We start from the raw sequence: 9,018 nt of genomic DNA, 5'->3' as shown, positions 1-9,018 counted from the left end.
ATGGCATTAAAACCGTGAGTCTAGTCAACACCTCGACTCTCACTCAAGTAACCACTTGACATAACCTGACGAAAACCGTTTGATTGAAGTTAGGATAAATTGGAGTAGCTACATCATTATTTAATATATTATCTAATTCCAATTGTTAAGTATGGCACTAGTCCGACCAAAGACTAGTATGGAAAGAGAGTGTGTGTTTAAGTATGAAAATCCCCTTATAATTGAACCATACTTAGACAATTGTATTAAATAATATATTAAATAACAAAAACATTTAAACAAGATGTCATAAAACTCAATTACATTTCATATACACCAATACAACATTCTGTATCTAATGGATAGTACAATGAGATCAAAAATTTGATCATTGATCATTACAAATTGATATCTTAAAGTTGTATCTTTGTGTGTCCACCCTTTGGAATTAGCTTCCACTACATCTACATGGAGAAGGATCCAGTTGTTACTACATTGGACTATCTTATGTTATTGTTGCAGTTGTCGTTGTAATCCCAAGGAAAGAATCTAAAAATTGCATTATAGGACACAAAAAACGCATCAAAAACTGTATCAAAAGTGCAAAACGTTTTCATTATCCAGTACCATTTTTCATTTAGAGGGAATATATATCAAATCCTGCAAACACTACAAATCTACACCATTTCTAAAGTATTTTATTCATCCTGAGTAGGTGCATGGGCACCTACCTATTATGCTGATGTTGAGGTTGCAGCCGTTGCAGCATAGTGAATGTGAATTGTATGTACAATTAGGAAGATCCTCTCGGCTTCAGTTTCAATGGAAGATACTTAGTAGCTGAACTTCCAATACCGTCATCTTGGTTGTGTGTGAGTGTGTGTAGCAAGGTGAACAGCATGTGCAATCGTATCACAGAAAACAGATATGTGAGTAGAGCCATAGCCTGTTGATCATGAGTAGCAAAGCCCATCATACCAGTAAGAAAAGAGGGAAATTCCTAGGTACGGGTATGTGTGCGCGCGAGTAATTAGACAAGATTAGTCTTGTCCATGCAAAGCGTGTGTGTGTGTGTGTGTGTGTGTGTCACAGGAACAGAATAATAGAGATAGATAGCAAAAGATAGAGAAAGAGATCTTTGTATTGATAGAGTTTGATACAACAAAGGAGCAATAAAATATATGCGCGCACTTCGTTGTACGGAGCTCGAACCTCCCGACCACCCGCGAGCTTCAGTCCGCTTGCATGCAGCGTCTCACTCGCACTCGCACTCGCAGAAGAGAAGATCTGTGAATGATCCCCAAACGCACCACCCATCGTGCTTTTATCTTTCTTTTCCTCGAAAAGCTTGCGACTTCTCAAAATAGCCGCTTTTTAGGCATTCAATCAACTCGATTTTCGCACCAAGTATACCTGCGAGAATAAGATAAGAATGTGATCGCTAAGCGATCCGTGAAGGTTAGATTTTTATCATGACACTTTGCACAGATCTTGTTTCACACATTGATTTCAACATCGCCTACAAAATAGCCAAAAGAACATACTCGTGCAACCAATTCAACATGATAATCAAAGTAAAAAAACATAATTATGTACCTTCATAATCTCAATTGCAATAGTCTACCATGAAGAAACAAATCCACTTCTTGGTTGATAGCAGGGAGAGCTGTATGATGTTGTATGTCTGTCTGTCCCTGTGTATACTACACTGCTATTGCCTTCTATTTGTTTTCATCGTAACTTTTATAACCGAACTCAGAACATAGCGATCCAGGTACTCAAAACGACAGGAATAGGTCTGCTCTACAAGGTAGCGTAGATAGAATTGCAAAAAATGTCTTTCTTTGGCTGAAAACGTAACTTTTAGGTCGCAACTCATAAAACCTCTATTTTTGGGCCTCCACTACTTTTTCAACTTATTTTAAGCCTACCCATGCATTTTAAGCTAAAACACATAAATATAAAACACTGATATTAATAAAAATCTCAATTTTACTATTCATAAACAACAGACTATCTGTTATTCATTAATCTTTATCAAATACGTCTTTAGTGTATTATTTAAAAAAAGAATATATGTTCTCTCTTAATATCTCAAACTCATTCATATAAACTCTATTTAATAGACTATTCAACAATCTTTCAAATCGTGTTAAACGAAAGATATGTCCTACTACATTCTTTTTTTTTTTACTTTAAAAACTTCAAAAATTAGTCCTATTACTGTGTGTGTGTGTGTGTGTGTGTGTGTGTGTGTGTGTGTGTGTGTGTGTGTGTGTGTGTGTGAGAGAGAGAGAGAGAGAGAGAGAGAGAGAGAGAGAGAGACAGACAGACAGAACAAGTGTGTATGTGTATGTGCTCTTGCCTACGTTCGCTCCCGGAAAAGAGCCAAACTAGAAGGAAATGTGGGTATGCAGAGAATGCCAACCACTCTTATAACAAAAGAATGACCATTTCAAAATTAGAGGGCCCATTTAAGCACCCATGCTTACCATTGTTGACTACATTTAATCATCTATATTATGGGAATTATCTCGCAGATCACTAGTTCAAGTCGACCACCTGTTCACAGCTCCAGCTAAGCCAAAAGACACACCATCAAATAGCAAAAGTTGCGTAGGGGAACATGTAAGTCATTCAGTAAACCAAGCTTTATTAAGTTGAATATCTCCACACACCAAGAAAAACAAGCAAAAGGAGTATGTTAAGCATTCAATAACCAAGCTATATTAAGTTGACGACCACCACAAGGGTAATCTAGCTATATTTAGTAAGCAATAAACATAATATGTTATATTAGGTTGGAGACCACTACAACTAGTTAGCCATCAGCCTAGGAAAACCAAGCCCAAGGAGTATGGTAGGCAGTAAATATATCAAGCTATATTAAGTTGGACAGCCTCCACAAAAGGTAAACTTGCCAACTAGCTATAGTCTTCTCAAGCCTGTTACAAGCCAAGTGTGGAACCCCATTTTAGGGATATAATTAAAAACATTAGATTATTGGACTGAATATATGACGGAAGGTGGTAAATGAGAAGTAGCATCGGACGTTTCTGAAAGCCATGTACAAGTAAAATCAACCTAGTATAAGCCACTAGGAACATGAACGGAGATTGGTATAGGCTACCAGACCTTGAAAGATATACATGATAGGGATTCCAAACCAAAAGAGACAGACAACTCCCATCTATTAAGTGTAAAACCATACTGTCATGTTTAAATATGTGTGTGTGTGTGTGTGTGTGTGTGTGTGTGTGTGTGTGTGTGTGTGGAGAGAGAGAGATGGCCGAATTGTGCATGTGTTTGTGCCATGGTTGAGGGATAGCCTGGATTATCTCTCTCTCTCTCTCTCTCTCTCTCTCTCTCTCTCTCTCTCTCTCTCTCTCTCTCTCTCTCTCTCTGCAAAAAACCATCCTATACACACACAGAGAGAGAGAGAGAGATTTCCCAAGGCTAGAAAAACACTAAGACTACAAAAACACAAAAACAAACCATTATCAAGTCGACAAAGACACAAAAAATCATGTTGTACACACACACACACACATTTCTCAAGGCTAGAAAAACACTACGACCATAAATACACAAAAAGAAACCATTATTGTGTCGATAAAAACACAAAAAATCATTCCTCAGAGAGAGAGAGAGAGAGAGAGAGAGAGAGAGAGAGAGAGAGAGAGAGAGAGAGAGAGAGATTTCTAAAGCTCAAAACACACTAGGAAGAGAAAAACTCACCAAAAAAGTCATTATCAAGCCTAGAAAGACACAAAAATCAATTTCAACTAATCACTAATTAGCAGCAGATCATATGGGAGATGTGTGTGTGTGTGTGTGTGTGTGTGTGTGTGTGTGTGTGTGTGTGTGTGTTTATGATTGATTATCTAACAATAGTTTGATTTAACAAATCATTGAACCATACAATGGGACTAGAGACTAGACAAGGGTTACATAAATACATAAAAATATATGTTTATAGTAAACAAAATGACAGAGACAAGATTGTACAAATTACAACATTTAGACTGGGTTTATTGCATATATATACTTATCAAAGAAGTGTTTACAAGTACTATCTATACAAAAAACAAAACCAAACACTAAACGATCTCAAACTATACTACAGTTCCCTTCGTAATTCCAAGGAAGGAACCTCTTACCTACCACCATCCAAGAACACAAGCACATCAGTATTGGCATTACTTGGGAAGACAGGTGTCAATGACCCCTTCCCTTTGTTATCAGTGTCCAAAAGTACAAAGAAACTAACAGCTAAGCAGAGATCAGATTTATGACAGAAAGGAAATGAACCACATTCTAGATATCTTTAAGGTTATGTATACTTATCAATTTTTGCTCAAAATCTGCAAAAATTATCTTACTTCTATGTTATGAAATGTCCATGTAGGCCAAGGTCCCCACAATAGTTTAAAGGCAAGAATAATTTGACATTTATGTACCATTCCATCTTCTAGATTACCAATCTTGCAAAAGTAAAAATTTGAACAGCATCGTACAGCAGATAGAATTTCAAATTTCTAGTCAAAGCCATCTCTGTTGAGACCCTCATAGGAGGTTAATGGCGTCAAAAAAAGAAAAACAAGTTCAAAAAATATGCTATGTATAATCCATCTTCTAATTCACCAATCTCTAAAAGGTACAAATTTGGGCAACATTTCCTTTGTAAAATGAACAAATCTCAAATATTAAATCCATGCCATCTCTGCTCAGACCCTCACAAGAGGTTTAAGGCTTCTAGAAACCAATCCAAAGCTAAATTATTCAAAAGTAAACAATGTACATGTGTTACTTTCAAGTCAAAAACCATCAAGCTAATCCTCAAGTCAAAATGCTGAATCTAACACTTATGCATAGCAAATCCAATCTGTCAACATATTTTTCAAGTTTTCAGTAAGGTTCAATATTCATGTAGTGTATACAAGATTCAAGAAACGATTACGCTCAAATTTGGTATTTTCTAAATGTGAAACATACTGATTTTCAAACATTTGCCAGCATCATGTTTGCATTTTGATATTTTTTATAAAAAAATCCCAATGTTAGCCGTCTCTTACAAGACCCTTACAGGAGGTTAATGCCAAGAACAAGAAGAAAATCCAATATGTCTAAGAATCTATATTCAAACCTGCAAAATGTGTGCAAGGCCAATGTGTATGTCTATGTACAAGGGTACATTATGCTAAAAAATTCATACCAAATTAAAAACTAAGAAACCTCCGTAGTAAATGGAGTACTGGGTAGGTGCATTTGCACCTACCTGGACTATGTTATTCTACAACATATCAAACATGTGGGATGAATTAAAGATCATTTTTTTCCACCACACTATAGCAGCGTTACCATCGTTCATATTGCGTATGTGCGGTATGCATACACAGTAACTCCGGCAAGAAGAGCCGAAAGAGTTTGTGAGTTTGTGAATATGTTGGCAGTTGTGTTTGTGAGTGTGAGTGTGTGTGTGTGTGTGTGTGTGTGTGTGTGTGTGTGTGTGTGTGTGTGTGTGTGTGTGTGTGTGTGTGTGTGTGTGTGTGTGTGTGTGTGTGCGTGCGCGTGCGCGTGCGCGCACACACGTGCAAGCCCACATGATTAGATCCGTTTTTGATAAGCCAAGAGACTATCCCAGATACTGTAGGTAATAGAATAGGGAAATCAAATGAGATAAGGGCCAAGAGCCAATCCCAGATACTGATGGTAATAGAATAAGGAAATCGCATGAGATAACAGTGTGTGTGTGTGTGTGTGTGTGTGTGTGTGTGTGTGTGTGTGTGTGTGTGTGTGTGTGTGTGTGTGTGTGTGTGTGCACGAGTGATCTAGCAAGTTTCACCATGTCAAGTGTGTGTGTATCATCTATCACTCAATTCATATATCTATGACTACAAGAGAGCCTACCACCCAGTAACCTTATCTCCGAGTCAGCTACTAATGACTTCACCTAAGGCTTCAAGGCATGTGAATTCAAGTGGGACTTTGATCACAACTTAGATTTGATCTATCAAAATGTATTTCAAAGAAAACTACAAGCATATACCACTTCCAAATTTAGTGAGTAGGTGCAAATGCACCTACCTGTATGCTGACAATTCCCTTGTCTCTGCCCGATGAAGCATGAGGGCTGGACGATTTGCATTCATCGAGAATGGTGTTCAGCTTTTGAGTTTAGCAAGGTTGAATCACCAGATCATGTGTGCCTGTGAATGTGAAAATACGAGGAAAGACCAGCCTACCACGATATTGGACCAATCCAACTCACGATCAAGAGAGGTTTTCCGATTTTCAAGTGATTCCTTGTATCTGCGCAAAGGCGAGAGGGTGTGTGTGTGTGTGTGTGTGTGTGTGTTAGCGCATGCCGATCCTGCATCATCTCTAGCATAAGTGTGTGTGTGTGTGTGTGTGTGTGTGTGTGTGTGTGTGTGTGTGTGTGTGTGTGTGAGTGAGAGAGAGAGAGAGAGAGAGGAGAGCCATACAGGTTGCGTACGTGAAGTTAAGATATCCTGCAAAAATGATGAGCTTCTTATGACGTTCGTTTCTCACCAAAGGTTCATATGTATCCTTGTGGTGCAAGTTTAATGGCTATATATCAATAGTATGTGTAATTTACTTATTTTTAAAGAGGTTTGTGCTCATCACATGCTTTTCAATGTGCTACCACATTATGAGGGTCCTAGCCATGTGCTTGTGCCACATGTGGATGTATATAAAGTGTCTTCACTTGATTGCAGCTCCCTGTGTGATGCCAGAATCCATATCAAGAGTAGTTGGATTGTAAATCATAGCCAAAATTGGTTGTGTGTGTCTAGCTGTTTTACCATAAATAATAAGACATAATTGAACTTTTACATTCAAAAGACAGCTAGCTTTAGAAAAACGAAAAGATAAGTACAAAAACAACTCAGTCTAAGAATTATTTTTGTACAATGTTTCTAAGAATGAGGTCTCATTCGAGTATACAAATAGCAGATGAACTTCCCAAATAGTAGATGAGTCTCTAATCGAGTGTAGGATAGCTTGCCAAAGTCAGAAAAACCTTCCAAGATAAGATAGAGTCCTTACCTGCATCCATCCAAACAAGACAACAGATATGTTAGCCTTGGATGTGTTTTACAGGCATTAATGGACTATACCAGTTGTTATCCATGTCCATCTTACAAACTTTTTGTAACCTTTCCAAGCTAAGTCCATAGTAATTATGTGGACCAATGTTTTTTCAAAAAGAACCCAAAGTTCTTTAATTTAGAGAAGAATTTTATATCATTCTCATTAGAAGGTCATCACCCCTTCTAATCCAAGTGTCTGAATCCCCCCACTTTTATTATCACAATTAATCTTCCATGATTAATGAAAGCACCATCATATAAATTTTTTAAGAAAGAGATTTTCATTCGTATAAAAACAGTTCCAATCCGCCATAGGTTAGTTCAATGTTTGTTTTAAGTTGGGTAAAGTTTAGGCCCACCATGTTATCCAAATCCATCGGTTTGTAGGTCTACTGAGGTGTCAAGATGCCCTTGCTCAATCAAGTAAGAACATGAGTCTAACTAAAAGAAGAATTATGCTACACAGTTTCCAAATCCTTATGTGAATATAAGAGGAGATCCTTGCAGTACTTTAGTAAAACGGTTTTAGCCATTCAACCAGTAACTGAAAGCAGTAGGGCTAGAGAAAATCATCAAACAGCCGTAAGCAATAGGGCTAGGCCTTGTTTTTACCTTTTTTTTTGTAAACCCATAATGTCCATGTAAATACCGATAAGAAGTAACTCAACCAGGAACCAGGAACAGCCCCCATAAAATCTTCATGGAATGCAGTCATGGCGACTTCCCATACCATAATAGTGCTACATAACATTGTGAAATGGTAAAAACCTCTTTCTGCTTATAAAACCAACCTAAGCAGCGGAAGGCAGTATACCCCAACAAATCACAAGCACCAAAGGGAATAGCAACCCCTAGTAAGAAAGGAAAAAATATAAAGTACCATCCTTTCTCCTGCCATAAAGACATGTTTCAGTACATCAGTAATAGCAAAGTACATAAATTTTACCCTTAAAAATAGGTGCAAAAAAAGATCATGAGTAAAAGTAACAGACCTGTGTTACTTATGTAGTGAGCTCCATTATTTGATGCAGTAGAGAGACAAAAACACGGTACTTCTTTGTGTAAAAAAATGGAGCACAAACAAAGCTAAGTGAGGGGCAGAGTTGCGCCCTCACCTTTTAAATAGAGGAGGGAGGGAGGTTGCCATAACTGCATAGCGCGTAGATTTCCATGCGTGGAGAGATCCCTAGCCGAGATGGTGAGGCCGCCTGCAAGGTAATGAAGAGGCAACCCAAATGCTTTCACGGTCGGGTTAACCCGAGGTAGGAGCACGATGTAGTACTCATGCTTTTGCAAGGGCCATGCCCCATGGTGGAGACCATAGACGGTCGGTTTTAGTAAAAACCCAAGAGTTTAAATGAGCTCAAGATTGCTTAATAGGTAAGTGTTATAGTGTGTGTGTGTGTGTGTGTGTGTGTGTGTGTGTGTGTGTGTGACAATTAGCCCAACCAGACAAAAACTGCTACCCCAACCGGTCCCTTAAGTTGGGCCAAGTCCCATGGACTTTATTTGAAGTGAAGATTTTAGGAGTTAATAAAAAAATAGGCTAGGAGCTCTAATTTCTAAAGTACCACTGTGTGTGTGTGTGTGTGTGTGTGTGTGTGTGTGTGTGTGTGTGTGTTGTGTGTGTGTGTGTGTGTGTGTGTGTGTGTGTGTGTGTGTGTGTGTGTGTGAGAGAGAGAGAGAGAGAGAGAGAGAGAGAGAATCGGTTTATTGCTTCCAATGTGTTTGAGCTTATAGGGGTGAGCACAACTCATGCCAGAAAATGAGTTGTGTTTGAGCTGATAGGGGTGAGCACAACTCATGCCAGAACATGATGCTAGTACAAGGATGATCATGTGTTAGAGCATTTGCTCACTCTTCTAAGTAGACTTAGGTCAATTATGAGTTTTACTTAGGTAGTAATTAAATAATGGATGTTGTT

Source organism: Adiantum capillus-veneris, chromosome 14 (genome assembly GCF_014529385.1).
Source record: "Adiantum capillus-veneris isolate H3 chromosome 14, ASM1452938v2, whole genome shotgun sequence".
In the NCBI taxonomy this organism is placed as follows: Eukaryota; Viridiplantae; Streptophyta; class Polypodiopsida; order Polypodiales; family Pteridaceae; genus Adiantum; species Adiantum capillus-veneris.
The sequence above is the reverse complement of the archived record's forward strand: the minus strand, read 5'-3'. Positions refer to the sequence as shown.